Raw genomic sequence first — 26,361 nt, 5'->3', positions numbered from 1 at the left:
GCCGGCTGGCGCCGCCGCCACGCCCTTACTAACCACTGAGCCATGAGCGACACCACTATCCCCGCCGGACAGCCCCTCCCTCCCCCCACTCGTCGTCAAACGAGCGGACGATCGCGCCGCTCTTGCCGGACGGCGGCGAGCGCGGCGCTGCGCGGCGACGCGCGCCCATGCCAGCGCCACGCCGGCCGGCCAGCCAGTCGAGGTCTGGCCGTCGTCCGCCGCGCGCGCGCCGCCGCTGTGTCCAGCCCGATCCGCAGCGGCGTCCGGACCGGGACCGGGGCTGAGCGCGGTCACCGCTGCCGCCGCTGCGAGAGGTGACGGGCCGTCACGCGGCCCTCTGTCGCCACGCACGCCGCCGTCGGACTGCGAACGCGCGGCTATCGCCAGCATCTTCGGCGACGAATAAGGTGGGTGAGCGGAGGTTTTGTGCGGACGGCGGGAAGTGGTCACCTTGTAAGGATCGCGGCGAGCCGTTTTTGTGGCGTCGCGCGGCGACCCGCCGTGCCGCTCTTCGCCGCTCTCCGCCGGCCGTCGCCGGCATCGCCAGGGTCGCCCTGAGACGACCTCACCTGCCGCGCTGCCCCCGACACGCGCGTGCGTGCCTCGAGCGGAAACGGAGCCGCCCGCTCCTCTCAACGGCGCCACCTGTGGTTAAACGCACCCATTCCCGGATGATTCCACACCCATCGCTGAAAACAGTCATCGGCGAACACGCATATTGCCCAACACCGGACGTGGGTGAGGTACTCGAGCCCGTTCCGGCGCGAGAGGTCAGAGGGCGCGCGCTTCGTTTCCTGACGGCGAGACGAAACGCGGCGTCATTCGATCAAACACTCGACGGGTTTTTGCGCGGCGCGACAGTGAGTAGTGCCCTGTCACCACCTGACGGGAACGCGCCATCCGAGGGGAATGATAGTCCCATGCACTGGACTGGCCCAGTCGCGGGTCCGCTCCCTTCGCCGCCACGCAACTCCACCAGCGGTCGCGGCATCACCGGCGGGACTGATCTGGGCCACGCTCAGGGGCGGATTATGCAGAGGACGTACGAGGTCCTTCAGGTCCAGCGCAAGTGCAATTAAAAAGAAGGGGCCTAGCGAAAAAGCCATCAATTAGATGTGCGAAACGTTTAGCGCGCCTGGCTATGCGTATATAAACATGAATAACGACACTTGCATATGTGCTTGTTAAACACATGTATGTGTATCAAAGTTACATATGTATATTGGTTTTGCTGAGCAGACTTCTTATTGCGCTGTTACAATGCGGCAAAACTCAAGTTCTAATACTGGTCCCGTCGCAGACGAATACCATTCGCATTTCCATTGGTACTTCCATTATGGCTTGATTTACTGTGGTGGTTCAAAGCGACGTGGCCGAAGACGCATTGCAACATGACCTTTACTCAGATGTTCAGGATTTACTGGAGTAATAAGCTGCATTTTAAGATAAGAGTGTTTTGCTTGCTGCTGGAAAAAAGAGGACGCGCAATATTTTTGGGACCTCTGCATGTGTTTTTAGATTCTTTCTGATTGCGTCCACGTTAAAGCAGGACCTTCACCGAACGTTTTCCGCGCACGCAGGCAACGCGACTGCCGTGACTTATATGAAATACATGTTCAAGCAGCCTGGGACGCTACCCTGAGAGAATTTTGCTTTTCCCTTTCATCAACAATAAGTAATCTGAAAATATGTATACTGGTGATGCCCTGCTGGAAATGCAGCGCGCGTTTGCAGTTAAGCGCCACAGAAGGCGATGCTGGAAATCGGGACGACAGCCTAGTCAGGGCCATTTATACCGACCACGATCGCGTCAGCAGCGCCAGCTCGACCATTTCCGAGGCGTGTGTCAGAGCTGACCGTCACTCACAGCGCCCGGCGCCGCGTGACCAGACAGCGCGCCTCTCCTCCTGTCCCGCGCCGCGCGACCAGACAGTGGCGCATCGTCCCCTTTCTGCGCCGCGTGACCAGACAGCAGCACCTCACACCCTGTTCCGCGCCTCGTGACCAGACAGCGGCACCTCATCCCCTGTCCCGCGCTGCGTGACCAGACAGCGGCACCTCATCCCCTGTCCCGCGCTGCGTGATCAGACAGCGGCGCCTCATCCCCTTTCCTGCGCCGCGTGGCCAGACAGCGGTGCCTCACACCCTGTCCCGTGCCACGAGACCAGACAGCAGCGCCTCACACCCTGTCCCGTGTCATGAGACCAGACAACAGCGTCTCACACGATATCCCGCGCCTCGTGACCAGACAGTGGCGCCTAGTCGTCTGTTCCGGCGACTCCACACCGCCCCGGCCGGCTGGCCACCGCACAACGGATGGCGCCACCGGCTCGCACTGCTGATCGCTGCAATTGGGTGATGGGCGCTCCATTGACAACATACGACCACGGGCCGGGAAGTGCCGCCAAACACGGCCACAGGCCGGGCAGAGACGCCAAACACGACCACCGGCCGGGCAGTGCCATCAAACAGGACCACCGGCTGGGCATCGCCATCAAACACGACCACCGGCCGGGCAATGCCGCCAAACACGGCCACCGGCCGGGCAATGCCGCCAAACACGGCCACCGGCCGGGCAGTGCCATCAAACAGGACCACTGGCCGGGCATCGCCATCAAACACGACCACCGGCCGGGCAGTGCCATCAAACAGGACCACCGGTCGGGCATCGCCATCAAACACGACCAACGGCCGGGCAATGTCGCCAACACGACCACCGGCCGGGAAATGCCGCCAAACACGGCCACCGGCCGGGCAGTGCCGCCAAACACGACCACCGGCCGGGCAGTGCCGCCAAACACGACCACCGGCCGGGCAGTGCCGCCGTCTCCGGTGGCCCGCCGCGGGGCCCACATCCTGGCCGCCCCCACTATAATGTAGCACCCACATCCTGACAGCACTGTTTTGTGGGTCCCACGTCCTGACAGTACTGTATTGTGGGCCCCACGTCCTGGCATTACTGCACAGTGGGACCCACGTCCTGACCCGTACTGTTCTGCAGGATCTACGACTGGGCCATTCTGTACCGTGGGCCGACGTTTGGGGAGTACTACATGGTGGCGTCGAGGACCTGGGTCACGGCGGGGCCGTTACTGCAATATCACTGACATGATATTGCAAACCATATGATATCGCATCGCGTTATTGATGGTGTGTGAATTTTGTTGCACTTGTGCGTTAGTGTGTGGACTCAGTCTGTAAGGAAGGGAGTTAGTGTGCAAAGTTTATTGTGGTGTGTACGTGCGCGTAGAAGTGTAAGAGGATGCTTAAGGTGAAAAAGTATACGCTATTCCCCAGATGGACGCTAAGGGTCCCTTTTTGCGCATGCAAATTCTGTGAATACATTATATGAATACGTTCTATTACGGACTTACGTCCTGATCGTACTGTATTTTGGGATCTAAGGTTTTATCGTTTTGTACCGTGGAGCGATTGTCCCATGCTGTGCTGTGGGATCCAAGACCTGACTGTTCTGTGTTGTGGGACTTACGTTATGGCTGCACTGCGCTGAGAGGCCGATGTCCTGACTTTCTACGCCGTTCGCCTCACTTCCTTGCTGTTCTGTGCTGCGAGACTTACGTTATGGCTGTACTGCGCTGAGAGGCCGATGCCCTGACCTTTCTACGCCGTGCGCCTCACTTCCTGACTGTGCTGTGCTGTAAGGCCCTCGTTCTGACCGTGCTGTGCCGCGGTCCCACGTCTTGTGCCGTGGGTCCCACGTCTTGAACGCCAGGTGCAGTGTCGTCCTCGCCCGTCCTGTTTCGTATGACCTTCTATTGCACCGCCCAGTCCCGTGCGGTCCACGTGTCGGCGATCCAATACCGCACCTTGACTACCTGCTGCACTGTGGTACACTTGACTACCTGCTGCACTGTGGTACGCTTGACTACCTGCTGCACTGTGGTACACTTGACTACCTGCTGCACTGTGGTACACTTGACTACCTGCTGCACTGTGGTACACTTGACTACCTGCTGCACTGTGGTACACTTGACTACCTGCTGCACTGTGGTACACTTGACTGCCTGCTGCACTGTGGTACACTTGACTACCTGCTGCACTGTGGTACACTTGACTGCCTGCTGCGCTGTGGTACACGCCTCTGAATCGGGTGACACAGCCGCACACAGCTCACTGTGGTTCGCGATAACAGCACACGTCCACGCTTCAGACGGCGGAGCGTTACGTCGGCCGTATTCAGTGCACCCATTCAGCGCATTCAAGCTTACACTTCAGCTCCTGGCCAGCACGGCACATTCAAGCTCACACCCGCTAATGTTTGCCGGGCAAACGCAAGACAGGCGGACAGAACAATACGCGGGCGCCATGGAGGCGGACGTGCCATTGGTAGATATTTCGTGTAGTCAGCTGACAACTCTGCACGTTCATTTACTGCGCACCTTGCTGTGCTCTGGACCTTGGGACTGTGTAAAGCCAGACGCTTGGCAAGGTCCGCCCGGCAAATAAAGCCTTTTCGCGGACACAGGTGGAATCCATGACCGAAAAGCTTTGTTTACATGTAGCGGCATGCAGTTCAGAACGATACATTGCATATCCGGTGCGATATTAAAGCCTTGACTTCATTGCAAGCCCCCTGTTTCATTAAACACCATGCAGTCCAGCTTTCAGTCCTACTTCAAAACAACTGCAGGCGGTGCAATAACCAACTGTTCGCGCCATGAGTGCGACTGCGAGCCCCTGCTGGCATCGGACTCGCGGGCGATGACCGCAGGTGACAGCTTCTGGCGGCCAGAGCGGCGCCTCGCCGTGACGCCAATGTGCGGCACCCAGGGGCTCAGCAGCAGCCCCGGGCCCACCGAGGCTGGCGGTCTCACTAATAAACACCGTCCAGGTGGCGTTCGGGTGGCTTTTCCGGGCGCACACTGGATCACAGCTCTCACACGAAGCGGGCGACCTTGAATGGGAAACCCGTCACTTATTAGGGATCAGCCGCGCGCACACGAGGATCGGCAGATGACAGGTACATTCACAGTAAAGCGATGGGCTCTTTTTAGTTCCGTCTTTTCGCTGTTTGTTTGCCGGGTCTGACAAAGCTCGTTTTGAAGTGCTTCAGGTCTGAAATGTTCAAGTCGAACTGTAAGTAGTAAACGTAGTGTTGTGTGACTCATAAGATACATTCATAATGCACCTGAGTACATGGTGGTTCATGGTGGTGGTACAGTATATGAGTACATGGTGGTGGTACAGCACAAAAAGCGGAACATCACTGGCCATTTACGGATCAGAAGAAAACGATATGCATATCAATCCCAGGGGGCATCGTATATTATTAGTGATATAACTAAATCTGCTAATTACAACGAAGGCATACTTTGCCGTTTTGATTGATAATCATGCACCGGTTGTTCTTCATCGGTTGGCCGAACTGCGACCTGCGACTACGACTGCGACCTCATGGTTAAATTAGGGGATTTATCAACACACTGCATTCGAAGGTAGTACTATCTCAGCAAACAGCCCGTGACCTACCTTTTGGATGGTGAAATCCACAACTGAGCGTGTTCCTGCACGGTTCGGCAGTCGAAGGAACTCTGACAAGGCCGCCCAAAACTTTCGAGCAACCCACGGCACCACATACGCTGCAAGATATCTGCTCCGACGTTTTCATACAACTTGAGAAAAGCTATTTGTTTTTGTTCCATGAGACACAGACACTTCATGCGTAATGCAAACGCGGTGGGCATCTAAACGCATTCAGCCGTTGCAGGGTTTTGCAAAGAAGTACCCGCTCGACCAGCCTTGATGACAGTTGGAGATGCATAAGCACACAAATACCTGCGAGTTACACACAGCGTCCTTGGTCCCGGCACTCTAATAGCCAAAGCGTGCCTCGGGAAGCTTTGCTATCGCCTTTGCCGCACCGCGAAGCTGCACTGCCCGTCCAGCTTGCAGCGTTTTCAACGTAGCCCAGACTCAGTCCATCCCTACCGATTAAATATTGTTGCTTGGCACCAGGAGCAAAAATCCAGCAAACCGCGGCAAAGAAAGATTCTTGGTAATGGCGCCTTTCAAAACTCTTCTCGATTCTTTCAGCTGGTAGAAAATTGGCATCGAAGATATTATGGATGCCACCGCTGCGCAATAAACCTGTCTTAGCACGGTCTAGCACCAACCAGCCCACCGATTCCTGTCATCTTTATCCGTCTGACTACAATGCAAGGTTGTTTCTGTTTGCTGATATTTCTCCATGTAGACATGCATCTTTAATGTAATGATCGAACGCTAACCGCTTTTGCTCAGACATGTTTTTGCTCAGTAGACACCATGCCGATTAATCATTTTAACGACTGTATTGCTTCCAAAGTCAGAGTTTGGTACTATTCACGGCTGGCTGACGCGTTTGTCACTGGTGAGACATGCCCAACGAAGCAGGATGCGAGTGCCATATGACCAACGTAGTCAGTGCGCCCCAAAGCTCAAATCATCATCACCATCATCGAAGCAGGATGCGGCCGATTTGTGAAGCACGTCATCTAAATCCTCACCATGTGTCCTGTGCCTCGCGGCGCTCCTCACGTTTCGGTGCGTTTTAATGCCTAATGCAAACCCGACATCGGTAACGGGTGAAAATACTGTATCGGGACACATCACAGGCTTACCTGGCAAGCCCTTCTTTGAGAGCGGACTCTAAGGCAAGTCTGCGGAGCTTCGCATAAAGTTGTTTAACAAATGGTGCAGCTAATGCAGACCGTGGGTGATTTTCCATTTTCAGGGCTCTGAAATGGGCCGAGGCCGACTGCTGCACCGATTTTCTTACGTACGCCCTTCCGCTAGCGTGGCTCCTGCCGCGCTCCGTACATACTGGCCGTTGTCCCCAGCCGTCTCCTACAGTCCTCAACGCGTGCCAGTCAGGAACGTTCTCTCCTCTCCCCGCCTGCCGAGACCCGCTGTAATGAGCTCTCTCGTACGCCCCCTCTCGCCATATACGGCGACGCGGAAGCGAGCCGGGCCGACGCGGCGGTCGCCGAGGCGCGCCCCACGACCGCTGTTCGCGCGGAACGCTCGTCAAACAACAACACCGGCCGCCGGTGGGCTATCTGCGGCTGATGCGCTGGCGCGGCACGACAGAGTGTTATCTTAGGGGCGCTTGACGTCAGTGCGCCGGCGGTCCGGGCCCGGCGCCCCGGTGCGTCGGCCGCCGCGCCGCTGCTGCGACGGGCGGCGCTGGCGCAGGCAGCTGCCGATGCTGAGCTGAGCTAAAGCTGAAGCGATCTGAGCCTGACGCGGACCCGGTAGAAGACCGCCAGCGCAGCCCGTAGCCGACCAATAACGTCTCCCGGCAGCGAGACAGCGGTCAGCAGGGCTGCGTTTGACGAGTGGTGTTTTCTTCGCGGGCGCGTAATGACCGACGACTTCAGGATGGCATTGATGTTGGGCCGTGAATCACATTGAAAATGACAAGTTGATTACGCGCGGACCATGTCCACCCAAGATGCTTTCTTTTCCCTACAGGGTTTTTATGCCAAAGTATTGAATGCGAACTTGTGGAGAGAGAGCCTAGCACTTCCGACGGCTCGCTGTTACTTTCGCGCAAACTAAACTGTAAATGTTCTCAAAGTATATCTCCCGTTAACACAGCACGCAATGGTGATGCGGTCGATTCAAAGCCACACTGAGTTTTTACCCCCACACTGTTTGCCAGTTCGTTAGGCTGGATACGACCTGACTGGAACCTGGAGGCAATCTTCTACCGCATGTTCATTTCACTACGGGCAACTGCACAAGCAATACGGCGTATTTCATTGCAGTTTAATCCGCTGCCAGGTGTGTCGCCAATCGCTTGCCGAACCAAAGTAAAGTGCAACGTTCAAGCGTTGATCGATAGCCGGTCCGGTGTACTGCCCGGTTTGTTGGCACGCAGTCACCAGACCGGGCGCGCTTTCGTAATGGACGCGTGTTTACTTTCAACAAACGCCGCGGTCAGTTAATTCTGCCTCCATAAATATAAAGCAGTGATACAAGTACCTGACTTGTTGGAAAAGTAACCAGATACGAGGCCGGCAAAATGCCTGTGCTGCTGAGAATGCGGGAATGCTTTGCTTAATCATGTCGTTTGCTACGGCAACAACAAGGTTCGCAGCCTTTGCCAGAAGAGCCGAATCTTCGGCACCATACGCTGCCGAAGCAGCCCACCCGCAGGCACGATGGTGCAGCGCGTTAGTTTGCCGGAAGCTGGTGACAAAGGGAGCAGCCTGCTCGCCCCCCATCGCCATGACGGAGGCCGCGCCAGTGTGCGTGTGTGTGTGAGAAGGGGGGGGGGGACGAGGCGACGTTATCTGGTGACACGCTCCGTCAGCACACCCGCCCACGGCCGCTCACCGGCTGAGAGCCCCTTCAATGGGCGCAACTGCAAGCCGGTTACCATTAGCATAATACAGGGGGCTGCCGTGGTGTCCTTGGCGCGCCGCTCGGATTAGGCGACCCATCTGGCGGCGGTGTAGGCCCGACACGCGGCGGCCAGCGGCACCGTTTCTTAGCAGACGTGTCGCACGTGGGGTAGCTCCGCGGCCGACATGTCGGACCAAGGCTGCTCCAGTCGACGTGTCGAACGCGGGGTCGTTCTGCAGCCGACGCGTCGAGCGTGGGAACGCTCCGCAGCCAACATGTCGGGCGTGGGGTCGCTCTGAAGTCGACATATCTTTGGTTGGAAATGCTTCATATGTGACATGAGCTTCTTGTGGAGCTTCTGCAGAGCTGGCAGTTTGGTTTCTGCAACACTCCAAAGCCAGTGGCTTTAGAGAGCTGGCTCACCGGCTCCAGAGCTGGCGATTTCGGTTGAAGGCTCGTCACATGTCACCAAATCTCCCGATGCCTGATACGCCCAACACAAAAAGGCGTCATAGCCGACATTCCACTTAACAAATTTGCTCGAACGTTCTGCACGGATCACTTTGGCGTCAGAGTCCTTACTAAGCACGTCTCATCACCAAGACCCTGGCCCGACCACTTCATTAGAGCAATTCCAGGTAAACGGATAATGTTTGACAACAGGTTTTAACGTGCCACGCAGTGTTGTGACACGGCGTTGCGACATGCCGGTCCTGGGGTCGAAGGGTCATCGGGTCAAGAGCTAGGCATGGTGAGCGATCCGACTTCGGGTCATTCGTCATCTGAGAGACCTACCATGAACAGGACTACCACGAGGGCTGAGGGCTACCGCGAACAGTTCTCGGATTAAATGTGTAGGAGCCTCGGCTTACACTACTCATTTACGCCATTTCGTTCTTTTTACCAGAATTTTTCTCTATACGCCGTTAAGAGTTTGGGACGTTTTGTCCTGCCCCATTTTTAACATCATCACCCAATGGGAAGAAAATAACACCTGGTAATATTCAATCATGGCAACATTTCAACACATGGCCTTACGGCCTAATGTACAGCGCAAAAGAGGCAGTATTTTGATAGTTTGAGATTCATCGGGGTGGAAAACTATCTCTCGGTGTCAATTATTTTCTGCCCGTTCAAAAACTAAAACAGGATATTGTTTTGGGTGTGCCCAATGCCTTTACACAATGGTAGTGCAAACGTTTTGAGAACATGCGGTGTTCTCGGCCCCCCGATTACGGAGACAGCCCTGCGCCACAGCACAGATTCGCTAGTCACGCTATCCGTGAGCATCTAGTTCACGCTCCTCGAGTGGCGCAGTGTTTGAGCAGATCGCGTACCAGCAATTGACCTTAACCTGCTAATGCGAGAGTCTGGCTGGCTTTTGACGCGGTGGGAATGTCCAGGTGTAGGCTTTTATACTCGAGCTGGCTGCCCCACGCGCTGGTGAAGGTCGCGCCACCCGAGTCTGACCGGGAACTGCACCGGCCGCCGTTCTTGTGTGGTTTGAAGTCACCTTTGCTTGCGCTACTTGCGCCACCCGAGTCTGACCGGGAACTGCACCGGCCGCCGTTCTTGTGTGGTTTGAAGTCACCTTTGCTTGCGCTATTTGCGCCACCTATCACCCACTCCCCGTCGTATTGCTCTCCACGCCACGATAAATACACGCCCGCTACCAGATTGTAGACAGTATCTCCATCATTCTTCCCCACGCCATCTAACACGCGCCAGCGCATCACGCGTTGCTCCCACGCCGCCGAGCATTCGTTGCGTCTGGCCGTGCGCTCCGTCTCGCCGCTCCTTCAGACACGTCCGCACGCACCACGTGTCGTGCCGCCCTCCCGCTGACGGGTATTGGCCGGATGGCACGGGACAGCTGCTGGCCTCGGCCAATGAATGTCGTTCTCAAATGCACGGACCGACGCCGCCATGCCGTCACGAAGCCGAAGCCGGTTATAGCCAGCACGCGGCAATGTAACCGGATTTACATGAGGGCTGATATCAATAGGATAACCTCGTCAGGCCTAAACGGTGTGTTCCGGACTACGTGAGCGAGATGTTTTGTGGTCTTAACTCCGCTGTCGGCCATCATCATCACGATTACAGCACTGCCGCTCTGTGTGGTCTGTTTACCCTTCATACCGAGCGTGCTATCGGGTTTGGTCTTTCCGGTAGAATTACCAAGAACAATCTTGCTTCGGCATTGGTTATGGCCGTGACCCCATCTGGACCAGTAAATGTTTTTAAGGAGTGCCATTATTTTTTTCATTCAAAACATCGCTGTCAGCTTTGTGTTTTGTTCAGGAACGCTATAGTCAACGGCATTCTTTCGCTTTCGGCGAGCAGGCGAAAGCGAAAGAATGTACTGTCTCCCGCAAATACAGCTTCAGGGAAAAGGCAGTGAAATCTCGAGCCCCCAATCTCCCATTGTACGTCCAAGACAATCTTTGCGAACCGAAACCATGGATCCGTTTCCAGGGTCTCTCTTTGCAACGTAATAATAACCGGGATGCAGGGCTAAGTTTTGAGAAATATCCAACGGGAATTGGGAACCAGGATTGAAACCAGCTTTGAGAACCAAGCGTATGTCTAGCCGTTCATTAACTGTCGCCCTTATAGTTGCCCAGTCCCCCCTCCCCCCCCCCACACTTTCCTGTTCCCTCCCCGTCTAGAAATTGCCTTCACAAGCCACTGCCGGCGGCAAGCCGGCTAGACTGGACTCTGAAGCTGGCTTAGTGAATCTGGCTCAGATGCACCGCACAGACCGCGCAAATGATATGCATATGGCATCACACATCAAACAGAGACACCCATGCAGATTTTCTGCTTTCATTTTCCCCACGACAATGCCTAGATTGTGGCAGCCGCCCGTGTTCGGGCCACAACGTGCTTCTAGTGCGTGCCCACGAGAGCACACCACCTTTCCGTGCCAGTGGAGGCTGATTCGGTAGCAGCGCTGCTATTTGGCTGGAGACAGCCGCGTGGCGTGCAGCGGCGCAGTCAGAGCCGTGGTCAGGGGGGGGGGGGGGCAAAGAGTTGACAAAGGGCCTCTAGCAGTGGAGGCCATCCCCAAATAATCATCGGATGCGACCCTCTTTATTTCGAGTGAGCACGACTTGTCTGCGTTATGGTTTTATTTCTAGCCCCCTTAACTACGACAAAATCCAAAGCTTTCGGAAAATGCACTGTTGTTTACATCTTTAAGTTTATAAGCTGAAGGAAGCGAGCGCTAGATGACTGCATCGAATAAACCGTCAGCGCTATTCATTTTGCAACGGTTTAATGAGCTCTTTCTTAAGTGATCGGACTCAGAGACTTTATCATAATTTACTTTGGCTCTGCAGAGACCCACGTGCACCCCGTGGGCCATGGACGTAGATTGTAAATGGAAATGGGGCCGCAAATGTATTCGCCTGAAGGGCCCGTCGGAAGCGGATGCCTGTGCTCCTGTGCCTCCGCGCCCCGCCCGCGCAACCAGTGCCGTGTCACTCCGAGTGCGAGACGGCCAACCTGAGTCGGCCACCTTTGGGTGCGCCCTCTGGTGGCGCGTTCAGCCGATCGGGCCAGGTGACCGGTGGCCGGCCGCCCGTCACGGGTCAGCAGTGGAGTGGCGACACCCGGCGTCAGTCTCACACGGGTGAGACTGACGAGTCTCACGTGTGTGAGACTGACGCCGGGTGCATGACTGAGTCTCAGTCTCACACGGCGAGTGACTCCGTGGGGATGACGATGTCGAGGCGGGATGAGGCCGCCTGCAGGAGCAGCACGTGACGGACTTTGGCCTGGATAAGCGCCAAATTTCCTCTGGGGTTCTGCTGCACATGGAGGTTTGACGTATAGCTCAAGACACACAGCCCTGGCAGTCTCCCGAAAACGGGAGGTCCGGAACCGACGAGAACTCCGTGTTGACCTGTCATTGCCTGCCATTGCGTTGCCCGGCGACTGGGCAGAGGAACGCCCGCCACCTCCGACAGGGGACGCTCCGACGGCGGAGGAACGCCCGTCACCTCCGACAGGGGGCAGTCTGACGGCGGAGGAGGGCCCGCCACCCCCGACAGGGGATGGCGTGGCGGTGGAGGAACGCCCGCTTCTTCCTACAGAAGGTATGCCGTATGACGGTATGACGGTATGACCGTATGACGGTATGCCGCCGGAGTATCGCCCGTCACCTCCGACAGGGGGCGGTCTGACGGCGGAGGAGGGCCCGCCACCCCCGACAGGGGATGGTGTGGCGGTGGAGGAACGCCCGCTTCTTCCTACAGAAGGTATGCCGTATGACGGTATGCCGGTATGACGGTATGACGGTATGCCGCCGGAGTATCGCCCGTCACCGCCGACAGGGGGCGGTCTGACGGCGGAGGAGGGCCCGCCACCCCCGACAGGGGATGGTATGGCGGTGGAGGAACGCCCGCTTCTTCCCACAGGTGGCGGTATGCCGGCGGAGTATCGCCCGTCACCGCCGACAGGGGGCGGTCTGACGGCGGAGGAGGGCCCGCCACCCCCGACAGGGGATGGTATGGCGGCGGAGTAGCGCCCGCCACCTCCGACAGGTGACGGTATGCCGGCGGAGTATCGCCCGTCACCGCCGACAGGGGGCGGTCTGACGGCGGAGGAGGGCCCGCCACCCCCGACAGGGGATGGTATGGCGGTGGAGGAACGCCCGCTTCTTCCCACAGGTGACGGTATGCCGGCGGAGTAGCGCCCGCCACCCCCGACAGGGGATGGTATGGCGGTGGAGGAACGCCCGCTTCTTCCCACAGGTGACGGTATGCCGGCGGAGGAGGGCCCGCCACCCCCGACAGGGGATGGTATGGCGGTGGAGGAACGCCCGCTTCTTCCCACAGGGGATGGTATGCCGGCGGAGTAGCGCCCGCCACCTCCGGCAGGTGACACCGTGACGGCTGAGCCGGCCCGTCGGCGGCGGCGTTCTCATGCAGGCGCGCTCTACCACGTGCTTACGATGGTGCTCCTGTGATGACATGCTGGCAGGTGGGGACGTGCAGGCCAAATACTTGACAGGGGCTGATCGTGGGCGTCCAGTTCGGACCGCCCCACCCCCGCGCCATCTGCCGACTCCCGGCGGACCGGCCCTGCCCCGCGCTATCTGCCGACTCCCGGCGGACCGGCCCACCCCGCGCCGCTATCTGCCGACCCCCGATGACTGTATTTTTACTTCCGGTCCCTTTTGACCCGTTAGTTCTTTCATCGGCGAACGACAGCTGCGGCCGTGCTGCTGACATTTGAAGACCCTTGTCAATCCTATAGCTCCAATGCTGATATTTTAGTTTCCTGCCACAGGGCTGTATTTCCACGAATTCACCAATCCCTTTCGACGCACTGAGCTTAGCGCCGGTCCAACCAACCGTATATGTCACTGGCATGCCGAGCGATAGTGACACCGGCATGCAGAAACGGATGCCTGCATTTCAGCGGTAGCCCGGTAACAGTGCCACACACGGCTGGAACCGCACCTCGCACGGGGGCGTCTCCCGTCATTGCTCTGCCGTATCGCGGAATGGTACCGGATAGGTCGCCGATGCCTGCTGTTTTTTGTGGAAAGTTTAAGCCTCGCCGTTGAGCATGCGTGGGGTTCAGACAGCTCCAAGCCAAATCCGCCGAGCAGATTACCTGCCACCAGATGATTTCAATTCACAGGAGACATCTCGCCTTGAATTTAAATCGTCTCCGTTCTTAGAGATCGCGTCTGCTTTCATCCATCATTGTTCAGTCTTTCGCAGATAATTATGAGATTGGCTTGTTTCAAAAGACTTCAATAAAAATTCTGGACGCGACAGGACAATCTGATTTCCTTTGAACATTTGGACCTTGAATCAGCAGGATATACCGGAGCCGAGGCCCACACAACTTCACGGATGCTGGTCCGGAAAGAACACCTGTCTGAGCAAGACAAATTCCTGCTAATTGATGGGCTGCGAGGCTTTTATGTGTAGGTAAATTGCACGGCGGCTCGGGTTCTACGCAACTGGACCTTTCTCATCCAGGCTGTGAGGCATGTCGTGTAATGTCACCCGCTCGGGTGACCGGTTGGATACTCTTCGCTTGGGTGGGGGGATCAAGTTGATCCACTGAGATCTTAGGAACTAAGAAAGCTAGAAGCACAAAATTCACAGAGTGCGTTGGCCTGTACGTGAACTTACTTAAGTTAAAGTTTGAAGTTCTTAGGTCATGACGTTGGAGTCAAGTAAAGTCAAACAAGGCCAAATTCTGGGTTATTCTCCAAATGACCCTTAGAACCTAAATAAATACTCTAAGCAAAAGGTTTCATGCTCATATAAGGTCAGTGACCTTGTTTGAACTTTTGAAGGTCATGGTGACAAAAATAATAAAAGACTGCTGTGCGTTTTGCATTTGGATAAGCGACAAAGATTAAGCTAGACAGTATGTTCCTAAAAATAAAACCTTGGCCTGGGTCATTTAAGGTCAGTGACCTACCCTGACCTCTAAAAAGTCCATGAAAGATGTATAATGCGATTCCTGCTATCAATAAATTTGAAATGAACGCCAGAAACTACCTGATACAGCAAGCCCTAGTGTAATAAAACACGTTGGTTTTGACCTCGGTCCGACCATCATGCCTGACCCTAGGTCAATGCAATGTGTTGATTCAATTGTTGTGTTGCCTGATAAGGTATATCAGAGATGTATGGCCTCGTTTAACACTCCGTTGTTGGATGAGATTGCACGATTCCCTAGAAATTACCTTTGCTGAAACCATGGCGTGACTTTGACCTGCCATAGGTCAGCGAACCTTTAAGATACATCTAAATCCTCATGCCAGACGATTGATTATTCAATTGTCTACAGCTATGCAAAATTTGGCGCGGCCACGCCGCGCCGTTCGGAAACCATTTTGGAAAAACCTTCGGGGGGTCAAGTTGACCTCCACCCGAGCGAGTAATATTAGTTAATGACGGTGCCTTAGTTCGTATTGCATCTGACCAGGACAATTACCGCATGTATGCAATTAGTATCTTCAATTTCAATAGTCGCCCAGTTGTCGCGGGCGACCTAGATGTCACCGGCACCGTTGGCCAAACATAAGTACGGCACCCGGAGCAGCACAATATTTCTTGCATGCTAAACTGGCACATTTCCCTCATCCGTCCTTGCCATCAACAAAAGGTATCACCACGCAACACACGACACATGGCATGACACCCACACACGTCATGTCTGTGCCGGTGCACTGCCGGTATGTGGGGGGTGTCTGACCGCCTGCGGCTGTTTCTGACGTCACGGCGCCGATTATGACAGCCTGTTTACCGGGTCGTTTGCGAGTGGTGGAACCTGACCCCGAGGACGCCACCTGAGGTCGGCACACCGGGCCCTCGTCTGTTTATTGCTACCGACGTAATCACCCCAATCTCCCTCGTTCCCCCGGGTGGCAAATGCGGGCATCCGCGGCTGCGTGATGACTGCCGAGGTCTTTGACTGCTTTCCGTAGTGATGCCCGGGGGACCCAGCACCCCATCCAACGCACTTTGGCCGCCCAGAGAGAAGGATGAACGGACGGTGGCACGGGGTGTCGGCGCGTAGCCTCGTCAAGCGCCCGCCTTAAATGCCAGGCACATCCAGGCGCTCCGCACGGCCCACGTCCTGTCGCGCACGTCCGCCCACGTCAACGTCCGCTCACGTCCCGTCACGTCGACATTCGCGCACGGCCGCTCACGTCCGGCCTCTACGAACGTTCAGAGACGGACCACTGGCCGGCCTGAACTCTTCGACTGATGTAGCGATTATTGATGCATAGAGGCGTTCGATGTCTAAACACCCTGTTTGTTGACGTGCGAACTGGCACCGTGCAGTTGTTTGTGTCTTTGCCGTGCAAGTTCGACACGTGTATATTCGTGTTCCGCTTGTCATCCGTGCTACCAGTCAGCGGTCACCGCCGAGCGACCCATGACCATTCGTAGTCACCGGTCAGTGATCCGTGCTGAGTCATGTCATCGGTCACCAACTGTTCATCGGTGGCCAGCATGTGCCCGTTCGAACGAAAAAAAGGCGAGGAAAAACCGCACGAAGCCGTGGTTTCCCGTGATGGCTCTGCGTTTGGGTCGCGCCAATGCAGCACGTTATGAATCCATCCGTTTATTTTCACTGCTGTCGCGCTGTTTTGAAAGCTTTATCGGGATGGAGGGAGGCTCTTGGCAACGACGAATCTTGATCTGGACGAAAACACCTTGAAATATGAAGCTGCCACCCTGAGCCATCAATGTCCATTTTTAGCTCGCCCCTGAGGTCATACGACTAAACCTTTGGCGGACGACTGCCGAAGTTGCACCATGTCAATGGCTGTGAGGCCACCGCGGCCGTACCATCATCTGCTACTCTGTTGCTCAGGCGCGGGTGCTTGATTGTGGCCACGCTAAAAGCCCATGGATGTCTGCGCCGTCCGCTGATCGTTCACGAATGGCTGGTGTCGTGCCAAATAGGTTTTATTCGCTCCTGGGCAATGAAGACCGTATACAGATCATTGACTCGTCACTTACAGGTCTTGTTCACGTGCAGGTAGGTCATCTGTAAAGCCTAGGTCGGCCACTGACTTCCGGAACCTGAGTGGTGGCTTGCTCCGTCGCATTAGAGCAGTGGCGGCAAGAGAAAAAGGCAACCAATGCGTTTCTTTCCTCTTTCGGCCAAGCTGAAAACGAGGCTACAAGTGTAGCAAGAATATTCCGACTCCTTAAAGACAGCAGTTATTGCCAAAATTGATCCGTGCATCCAGTTCACCTTCGATGTCCTATTGAACCGACTGCTAGTACTGGCTTCTGTGCTCACAAGGATTGTTCCGAACAAGGATACCGCTGCTGCTGTCAGCTACGGCTACCGAATCTGACCGGTGCTCGCGGGGCGAGTTCGACACCGTAGCCAAGTCTTTGATCGGCACACGATCATGAATCCAAACGTGATGTGCATTGCGTTCCATATTTTTTGTTCGTGGAAATCACGAACGAGTACTTCGCTCGGAGGAAAAAATATGCACCATGAAACGAGGGTTACACATGCCTGCATGACCTCCATTGACCGTCTGCAGTGGTAAATGCGTTGATTTGCTGAAATGTTCAAATGGTTATGTGTTGCGACCATTTCAGTGGGCTACTCAATCACGTCGACCTAAAACTAACATGCCGGAAGCCAAAGTGAATAGCTCGCGCAACTGACAGTTGATCAATCAAAACATTTGGCTGAATACAAAATAAACACAAGAAGTCGGACACTGGATCAACATCAGCTATTTAATGACTACTTCTGGGAACACGGACCTAGCGGCCGGGAACTTGGGTGCACGTGTGGTTGATGTCGAAGCTCGCAGGCTTGCAGTGTTCAGTTTCCAGCTCTGCCACCCGTTATCAACAACTCATCAGCCTGTTATGATCAGCTGTGAGAATGTCGAGCCGAAATTCACACCACTGAGCTCGTCTGCAGTGGCATGCGCCAGCTAGTGCAGGAAGATTTTGCAATTTTACGGAAGAATTGAGACCAGGTGTTGACATCAATGCACGTAGCAGTTTAGACGAGGACGAAAGTGTGAGCAATTATTCCCTGTGGGAAGATCTTGAAGCTATTCATAGATCAGCTGGACCTACAGATTAGTAATAAGCCACACACTGCACCGGGCAGCGTCGGAAAAGCCCCAAGCCATGTGGATTGGGATGGAAGGTGACTGAAGAGCGGGCAGATACAAATGGAGTGGAACATGTCGAGAAGTCTCACGTACACTTGAGCCGCTGTAAATAAAGTTATATACGCTACATTTTATGTTACACGTTGCGTCGGACCGAGATGTCTTCGACTACCCTGGATCATTATCGAGACTTAGTTTTGCCTCATTGGGTTGCACCGCATCGGGCTTTGAATTATCGAATACAGTGGAGCGGTGGCTGCATTTGCTTCAAAATGGGTGTACTCATTGGACTAAGCCCTGCAAATCCCCACCTCTAGATCACACCTCCATGGTTCCAGTGGTTCCATGGTTCCATGGTTCAGTGGTTCCAAAGGTCCCATGGGAGCAGCGTAGCCCGTCATCCAGGGGGCTTCTCGGCGCCAGGGGTAGCGCCGCGTGATCTGCCGTCCAGACGGCCTTCTCGGCGCCAGGGACAGCGCCGCGGCCGCCTCGGTCAGTCTCTCGGTGCACGGCACCCGGCGTGGCGACGGCCTAATCTCGCCGGTATGCGGTGCGAGCGCGGCTCAGGCGCCCTGCGCTCCTCTGGCGGGCCGTTTGCATTGCTGATCCCGTGTAATGAAGCGGGCAGGCTAAGGCAGACCAGCACCTCTCCCAGGACGACTCGACGACCTGCGCCGGCGGCACGATGGCGCCAGCCGCTCACGACGGTCAGTTCGCATTGAAAGACGTCGGATTGTGATGGCTGAATCGTTGGGAGGCCAGGTGCCCGGATGGGGAGGGGGATGGGACTCCAATTGGCGGGGAAGCCAGATGCCTCAGTTGTAGACTCCATCCGGCAGGAAGGCTGGACGCCAATGCTTATTGACTTCATCTGTCGGGAAGGCCGGACACCAGTACCAATTGACTCCATCCGCCGGAAATGATGGATGCCTGCACCCGTTGACTCCATCCGGCGGGAAAGCTAGACGCCAGTATCTAATGACTCTGTCCGGTGAGAAGGCCGGACGCTCGGACCAGGTGGACGGGCTCCATCCGAAGTCAAATGCCGGCCCCGCAGATGGGGTTCGCGGGTCCCGTCGCTCATGCAGCCCACGTCCGGCTGTTGATCGTCTCATGGGTACCTCGAGGCCGTTTCGCCGTGGCGTCGTATCCCGAAGTGCTGATATCTTGAGACGGGGGATGTTTACCTCTTGTGGTCGTAATCGGAGAGCTGTGATTGTGGTTCATGCGGAGGCACATCTATTGATATGCTATATGGAGGGGCGGGGTCATAGAATGCTACATGATGAGACTCTCGACGACCACGTGGGCAGTCCATTTGCTTGATCAATACACCTAGCAAAACAAGCCGACCAGGCGTTAAGAAGACCAACGCATAGCTGGAAACCACGACTTTTACCATGGAAAGAGCGGCTCAGCCAATCTAGCATGAGCGTGCCCACGGCCGTTTGCTTCCAAGCTGTTGGCCCGGTAAAGCCTGGGTCGCCAGGACGTCCAGGCAATTGGCCGTCAATGTCGTCGTCAGTCAGGTGTGACCACCTGGCGTCGTCTGGGTGACGTGACGCGCTCAGTTTAATCGCCCAGGACGAATGATTTGGAGAGCCGGCGCGCCTTCAGCGCCGCACCCACGCACGGGGAGCGGACCTAGCTCGCACCGAGCAGCAGTGGCTCGTCAGGCACCCGGGCGGTGCGCCGCGGGGGCCACGATAGCGGCAGGCTGGTCGAATGGTTTGAATAGTGGACGGCTCCAGGACTGGACCTGCTTAATTAGATAACTCAAACAAGACACGAAGCATCCTGCAATATTATAAAATGTGTTACTGTATAGGGAAGGCAATTCAACCGTGTCGTGACATCTCAAATTTTGACAATGCTCTTGTTCAGCCCGATTACTATCTGAACAGCTATTCAGGACCTGTACTGAAAGAAGTCAGAAACTATCAAGGGTTATGCATTGTGCAGGCAAGGTTCTCGGAAAGATGCTGGCTCCCTCGAGCTGACTGGCTAGCTGCGGCTGACGTTTGGTGAGATAATGCCGTGAGATAGATATATTCCAGTGAGATAAAGCGGCTCCGAGAACTGATCAGCTTGTTTTGCGCCAGATACAACCAGAACAATTTTTTATTGTACGCGCTTCTTTCGTCCCTTCTTCTTTTGAACTTCCTCACATCGTATGCAATGATAATACGAGATAATACGAGCAAGTCCGTGCATTTCGGTTGCCTCCAATGGCCACAATGTTTTTAAAGGGATTGGCCTTCCTTTGGTAAAACGTACTCTGGTGAAACCTCAGAACCATTTACGTCTAATGATATCACTGGGCAGTGCCACTGCCGCACCGCCAACATATTATAAGGATAAACATCTGAATTTTTCGAGTCCAAATTACGCTGCCAATGGTTCGCAACAGCACAACACTTTTTCCACTTTTGCTATCCTCAAACTGTATCCCGAGTCCGCAACGACTGCAGCTGTCGCGACCGCCGTCGTCATGACGACAGCAGAATCTACTGAGGTCTGTTGTCAGCTGTCACGGGTTAGAGGTACCACTTTTGAGCTGTTTTAACCGGCACATTGCAGACCTGCTGGCTTGAAAGTGGCACCACTACGGGTGTGAATCACATCAGTACAAATGAACGTTTGTGGTTGGCACACCGAGCGGAGAGGGCCAGTTATCGAGAAGTGCATCGGTTGGAGTTTCAAGCAATGCGTCACTATAGGCTTTGCGATACTCCGTTCCCTTAAACCAAAGTTCGCTTCGAAAACAGACGCTGTGGTAACCGCCATAGGGGAGAAACCAAAGCCATAGCAAAGCATGTCGTTAGATTCGTGTGATAATAGCTTTTTATATATAACTATGTTTGTATATATTTTTCTAAACAGTGCTTCAGCAGAGTGTTACCTGGTGCTCTAAGCTTTCCTAACATTCATCACGCAAATTCGTTGACAAATTAGTGTGTTTTTAACATCACAGAACTCACCCGTTGAAAGAACCAAGATAAATAAAATGTATTACTTTCGCAATGTTGAGCAGGGAGTTCAACGATATCCCTCCCACGGGAACGGTTGCTATAAATTGAAGGTTCGAGCAATTCAAAAGGGTTTCGAGAAAACTGGTTTCACTGATCAAATCGAACGCGTCTAATCCAACAACAAATGAAGAAGTACAAAAAAGGCAGCACACTCTTTACATGTCAGCTGTCGCGCACTGTGTTGTACAGCATACATTTTAAAATATCCGTTAAAAGTCTGCATTTATCAGGCCTACATGTAAGCACTTATTCTCCACGACTTGGTCATTTTATGACAGCGTTTGGGTCGCTGGGTAGGTCGTATCACAACGCGTTTTGTTTTGTCGTTTTTTTCGGTGCGAAACGATTGCAGGCCGGGGGGCCATCAAAAACCACCAAAAGCATGTCCATAAGTGTAATGAAACATCGCAAATTACCACTCAATTATTGATCTGTCAGTGTCAATTTCTGTGACAACCAAACAATGATATCGATGTTTATGGTGCGCCATTTTTTAAGCACGTGATCCGTACCTGACCAAGTGAGCTACATTCGCATGTTCCACCTCTTCATGGCAGGATCGTAACGTGAAGTAACCCATACAGCCTGACATGGGAGGGCATGTAGCTCGACTATTTCTTAGAATGTACTCCATTTTTCATCATATGGCTATTACAAGCTGTTGAGACCAGGTGACTTTGCTCGCCCAAAGGTGTTGCAATCTCATTTACGTGGGGCTGATCCGTACTACCACAATGCCTGAATCGGAGCGTGATACTTGTCTGTTTCACAGACAGCGTAGTTAGCCTGCCGCCGACACAAAAAACCTAACAGAAAACTGCAGGCTGAAAACGTTCTCTAGAATGCCCCGTCGTGGTTAAAAATGTCCCCACGCTCAGCTCGCCGTGCCTGCGCACACACTTTCCGTGGTCGTGCGCTGCATTAAGCAGCATCCTCTGCAGCTTCCTAGGTCCATTGCGAAGATAGCACTCGGGCTGTGGAAATGGGACAGGCAGCGGAAGCATCTTCTAAATGTGGCGGAAAATCAAGAGTGAGGGAGGACCTGCCCAACAACGCCATTGTCGAGTAAAGATCGCTCACAGGGAACAATGCTACACACTCATGCTAAGGGAATAAAGGGTGCCTCATGCATACAACTGAATGGTACTGTCGTAATAAAGAAGGTAGCATTTGGCAGCTTGAGTATTGTGCGATCACGCCATTTCTATTTAAAGGAGAAGAAAAAAATATTCAAGGAAACCACAGCGCAGCTGAGCAATATTGCCCCCATTCCAGTGGGATTAATAGCACAGGTTGATAGGTTGAGGCAAAATCTCGTATGGCCCTTTCGGAGACCACCATCTAGAACCAATAATCGCTATCCTGGTGCCGCTCGTGCCGCTTTGTTTTGGGTGTGCCAGTTGGATCAGCCGGTTTAATTGCACGTCATGACGTCACTTCATGATGCTGACGTCATATTGCACCTATCGTTCTGCGAAGCCAGCGATCCACCATGTCACGGTCTGGAGGTAGAGGGAGGGGGGGGGGGGGCTACCGCGCCGCTGTGACGTCAGGCTACGCTGCCTGCGCGAGGGCCGGACGCTGACCGCGAGACCCGACGTCTCCCTGTCGCAGACACGAGCGCGCACAGACGAGACGGACCCGTCCGGGAGACCTGAGCCCGAGCAGTGACAGGCCCGTCCAGGAGGACTGAGCCCGAGCCGAGACGGGCTTGTTCGGAAGGCTTGAGTCGAGCCGAGACGGACCCGCCCGGGAGGCCTGAGCCCGAGCGGCGACGGGCCCGTCCAGGAGACCTGAGACCGAGCCGAGACGGGCTCGCTCGGGAAGCCTGAGCCCGAGCGGCGACGGGCCCGTCCGGGAGGCCCGAGCCCGAGCTGAAACGGGCCGTCCGGGAGGCCCGAGCCCGAGCCGAGACGGGCCCGTCCGGGAGGCCTGAGCCCGAGCTGAGACGGGCCCGTCCGGGAGGCCCGAGCCCGAGCCGAGACGGGCCGTCCGGGAGGCCCGAGCCCGAGCCGAGACGGGCCCGTCCGGGAGGCCCGAGCCCGAGCTGAGACGGGCCCGTCCGGGAGGCCCGAGCCCGAGCCGAGACGGGCCCGCCTGGGAGGCCTGAGCCCGAGCTGAGACGGGCCCGTCCGGGAGGCCTGAGCCCGAGCTGAAACGGGCCGTCCGGGAGGCCCGAGCCCGAGCCGAGACGGGCCGTCCGGGAGGCCTGAGCCCGAGCCGAGACGGGCCCGTCCGGGAGGCCTGAGCCGGAGCTGAGACAGGCCGTCCGGGAGGCCTGAGCCGCCCTGCGCCCCTCAGCGCCCCCTGCCGTCAGCGTCATTTCGGCCGCCGGCAGACTGCTGCGGGACCAAAGTCCGGACGCCAGCCAACACGGCTCTGCAGAGCACCCAGGCGGACGAGCCGGAGAGTGAGGCGGTGCAGGAAGCTGGCGCAGGAGCGGCGAGCGAAGGGAGATCTCAGGCAGGGGTTAAGCGAGCTCTCCATATGACGTGTGCCGGGTGGGGGGGGGGGGGGATACAAGTGATACATGGCAAGTGATGCCGGAGGATTTACCGACGCCAATCACGCGTGCTTGTGTCTTATATATGACAAAATTGTGTACCCCATGCGTCCTCACACTGGACGGGCATCGTGATATGACGACGGGCACCATAATCTTACTCGAACATAACATAGACCTTTTTCAACGAATCTAGCTCCTTTCAGGGGAGTGATCTGACCAGCGGGTCAAACTGTCCGGAGCGTCCCATGCACCCCGCATAGCATTCCTGAGTAGTCTTCGCCCCGAGGTGGTGACGTCACGCAGGCCTGCACAGAGGTCAGCTGGCGACGCTCGGCGGCCAATGCCCGCTCCGCCCGACAGCGACACGGCCATCCGTGCGGCTTCCTGCACCTCAGCTGTCTCGCGCTGCTGCAGCCCCCTCTTCAGCGGACGTACACAGCGTGGCGCCCGGCGTCAGGCAGCCGCGGCACGCCACGTGCACGAGACGACACGTGACGATACGTGCACGCTGCGCGCCGCGTGCGCACGTGCCGGCGAGTGGGCCGGTAGACACCTCATCCCCGCCAGATCTGTCGGCTTGCCAGGCTCTCAAGGGCAGACAGTCAAGGTCAAGGGGCCACTGGGTTGATCCGGGACGGATCCCATGGTTCTAACCGTGTGGCCGTTGCATTAGTGCGTCAAGACTCACGCTTGGAAGTGACTAGTCCCTCGCGCATAGTTGCTCGTAAATTGAGCTCGCGGTTGATGACAAGTCCTTTCATAAATCCATGGCAATGTATCGTCGTGCTTTTAAGTCATCACGCGTGCTTCCAAATGTTGCAGCTGAGCTTAAAATTCGCCTTGATCGGGGGGGGGGGGGCTTGGTGGTTGATACAGCTCCCCTAAGGCTTTTTTAGGATACCTTTCCGGAGTGCTGTGCAATCACGCCCACATTTTCAGTGACCTATGGGGCATTTATTCTGCGTGTTTTGACACCAACGATGTGCTCTTAGCTCTCCGGTTCTGAAGCAGCGGCGGTTTTTGAGGAACACTACACGGCGATCTTCGACCGGCACGGGCAGCGGACCGAACCCGACGATGCTGCGGAACGCGCGCGGCGGGCCGACATTGTTACATTAACGGAGCCACGTATCATGGATGTATGCTCAAAACACGTGAAGATATACGCCATTGTACTCCAAATTGAACAAGAAACGTGCCTTTTTAAGTGTTGTGCTGTCGCACAGCTTAGCCTCGCAGGTATGATTCTGTAAAGCTGAAAAAATGCCTACTATAATCGGGTCAGTTATTGACCAAACAACATAAAAACGGGCACCCCAATCACGAGATCTCGTCGAGACCAATCCACTGGTGTTTTTTGCTAAACTCCGTCTTCATTAGTTTTGAAACGTCGGGGGAGGGTCGCATCGACCTCTCCTATCAGTCCGCTTTATGAAAAACGGCGAATCAGGGCGAGTGAGCAAAAATAGAGCTGCAATGCTTCACGTGATCACTTTCCCATAATATGTGTAAGGAGGCTCACACCATGTGGGGTTGCATCTCACAGAACCAAGAATATGCAAGTGAGGCTTGCTCCAAAGCTGCAACCTGTTCTCGTATCGCGCTCTTCTGACCGTTTTCAGTCCGAGGGAGTACCAAGAAAATTACAGTGGAAAATGGCCAACTATCTCGGGAAATTCATTTGGCACGAATTCAAGGCGGAAATCTCACCTTGCCCAACTCCTAAATCTTCCTGAAGTGGCACATAAGCCTTTCGAAGGAGGTACATGCAGCTAACACTGAGAATTTAAACTTGTTCTCATGGCAGCCAGCCTGCCGAGTGCCTTTGGTTCTCAGATAAGGAAGTGTTCCACATTTATAGGGGGGTTTGAACTATGCCATGGCCATCTTGAAGAACTTTTGGCCGTGTTCACAATCCTGCCCATCTTAACACCCGCGTCCCTCCAGTTTCTGAAATGCACGCCCGCGAAGATTGGGAAAGGTATATCAGGGAGGGTATTTCAACGTCACCCCGCTTCCATAACGGCATGATCAAGCCATTCAAATCCTGCCATTCTATGAGCCATGCGGCGATCAAGGCCGAACAAAAAGTATTGTCAAGGTGCTGATATCTGGCGTTCGTGAGCGCAAACTTCGCCACAAACTCATGTGCAATACTCCTTTCCTCTGAGCCTTGTACTTTGCTTGGATTGGGAAATGCTGCAAACACTTTGACAGCAAAACTGACATTGGACGGTCTGTGAGCACCATCTTACAAGGGATTTGATGATGACAGCATAGGTAATCTCCCTGCTTAATTCCGAATCCTGAACCGGCCATCTTGACCCAAACCTGGCGTGACTCCCCTGAACAACAGGACTTCAGAACGTACATGACGAATGCGTGTAGACATGCTCCTTCATGCCGCATATAATATTATTCCAGTGAAAATCTGACGAATGTAGACGGAGAAAATTAAGTCGCCATAATCACTCAGGGCTGAAAATTAGGATGCAGTTTAAGAACAGTGCGACACATGCGGAGCAGCTACGGTGCATATTTATTGAAGAGTTACTCCACGCATGTTCGCAGTGTATGCGAAGATATACTGGGTACATGCGTAGTTCTGATGCGTGTGGCCATGTGTCGCAATGCTGCAATGACCTGCCAGCAAATGTACCTGCTGAAAACATTGGCGTAGATAGGGTTTCGTCCACGAGGGGATCGAATCAGGGCATAAGGGCGTCCTCAGCAAAGGGGGCCCACTTTGTGTCTAAAAGTTTCTGTATTTGGGTCCGGGGCATGCTACACCTGGAATCCCATTTGGATGCCTTGAGGGCCCGTCTCTAATGTAT

The 26,361-nt window shown here is 55.1% G+C and overlaps 1 protein-coding gene across 1 annotated transcript in view; it reads left to right on the top strand.

The window, feature by feature from the left end:
• Window positions 1-276: 276 nt before the first annotated feature.
• The window catches only part of LOC119096559 (calcitonin receptor), a 151,871-nt gene continuing 125,786 nt past the window's right edge, over window positions 277-26,361 (top strand). The window contains exon 1 of the mRNA XM_037219464.1: window positions 277-407. The gene's annotated coding sequence lies outside the window, so the exon portion shown is untranslated. The remainder of the gene's footprint in view (window positions 408-26,361) is intronic.

The sequence above is a fragment of the Pollicipes pollicipes genome, unplaced genomic scaffold (genome assembly GCF_011947565.3).
Source record: "Pollicipes pollicipes isolate AB1234 unplaced genomic scaffold, Ppol_2.1 Scaffold_4295;HRSCAF=5057_pilon_pilon_pilon, whole genome shotgun sequence".
Lineage (NCBI taxonomy): Eukaryota > Metazoa > Arthropoda > Thecostraca > Pollicipedomorpha > Pollicipedidae > Pollicipes > Pollicipes pollicipes.
Note: the sequence above shows the minus strand (reverse complement) of the source record. Positions and strands in the feature narration are given on the sequence as shown.